We start from the raw sequence: 1,523 nt of genomic DNA on the forward strand, positions 1-1,523 counted from the left end.
CACACACACACACACACACACACACACACACACACACACACACACACACACACACACACACGGAACAGGTCGGTGTCTTTCTGCTTGTTTTATGTAAATCCTCTCAGACAGACCGACATGTTTGTTTCCTCCACATAACCGTGTTGTGAGTTCGGGACACTTGCATGGAAAATCAGGCACTTTATGCAGCATTAGTAGTACACGGATCTGCGGACTATGGAGCTCTGCAGGTCCACTTCAGCTTTCAGAAGTCTTCATGTCGCTTGAAGCGAACGATCCTGGTTTAAGTGGGCTCGCGGAGGGGCTGTGTGTGTCTGAGGCGCGAGCCGGCTTGCAGCTGTGTGGGTCAGACTTGGAGTGTCTGGAACCCCTAACTGGACCCCACTCTGCTCTCACCTGACAGTCTGGTCTAGACCACAACCATGCAGACCAGTCTCTACACTGATTTATTACCTGCACCGAGTCAGTCATTGAACTGGCATCAGTTTTAATAAATAAAACACAATAATTCGCTACGATCTGTGCTGAACTTGTGAAACTGCTGGTTTAAGTCGAACAGGTTGATGTGGTGAACAGCTCGAGCTGGAAGAAGTTTTGAGTTGTGCTTCTATTATTCCAGTCATTTAAAAGGTGTCATTGCAAAATCACAAAAACTTGTCGCTGATCCCCCCCCACACACACACACACTGTGGGAGCATTTTGGCCAGCTCCCCCTTCTGACCCCGGTAGGCTCCTCCGTCTCCCAAAACCCACCCGGGGAGTGAGGCCCCAAGACCTCTTCCTCCGGACAGACCGCCAGGCCCGGAAAGCCCCAGACCACAGACAGACAGAGCCCAGAGGACCGCCAGAAACTGGGACCAACAGTCCACCTGCCTCAGAGCCGTGCAGACCCCCCAAGACCCGACCCCAGCCCCACAGCCAACCCACAACCCAAAGAGGCCGCTGAACCCCAGCAAGGATCATTCAGCTGAGAGTGAGCACCCAGCCACCACCAGCGCAAGGAGGGACCAAGAGTGAGCCCCCGCCACAACAAAGGGGCCAGCCAGCCGACCTAGCACAGCTCCTGGCCGCCACCAAGGCCATCATCCAGCCCCACCCCAGAAGAAACACTATGCCCTACCCATCATTCAGACAACTCTCAGAACATATAGCACACTAGACACCCAGGCTGGGTTGGCCTATCTCCTCCCACGGGCCACTGGCCCCACCCCCAGCCAGCCCAACCCCCAGCTCATGAGACCTGCAGCGCACCAAAGCCCCCCCGCCCAGAGCTGGGCACCAGGGCACAAACCGACCCAAAGCCCGGCAACATGCCCGCCAGGACTCAAGCCCCCCGGCCCCACCAGGACCACAGCCCAGGAGCGGCATGACCCCAGAACCCTAAGCCCCCCACGCCCACCGCGAACCCACCCCAGCACAGCCAGGCCACTGGGTCAGCGACCTATGACTACCGCCACAGACCACCTGAGAGCCCACATGCAGCCACCAGAAGACACCCAACAGAACCACCAGGGTCCCCACAG

At 57.3% G+C, this 1,523-nt stretch overlaps 1 protein-coding gene across 1 annotated transcript in view; it reads left to right on the forward strand.

Moving 5' to 3' along the window:
• Nucleotides 1-1,523, forward strand: part of adamts6 (ADAM metallopeptidase with thrombospondin type 1 motif, 6) — a gene marked incomplete in the record, with an annotated part of 235,599 nt that overhangs the window by 754 nt on the left and 233,322 nt on the right.

Source organism: Austrofundulus limnaeus, unplaced genomic scaffold (assembly GCF_001266775.1).
Source record: "Austrofundulus limnaeus strain Quisiro unplaced genomic scaffold, Austrofundulus_limnaeus-1.0 Scaffold398, whole genome shotgun sequence".
Taxonomy (NCBI): domain Eukaryota; kingdom Metazoa; phylum Chordata; class Actinopteri; order Cyprinodontiformes; family Rivulidae; genus Austrofundulus; species Austrofundulus limnaeus.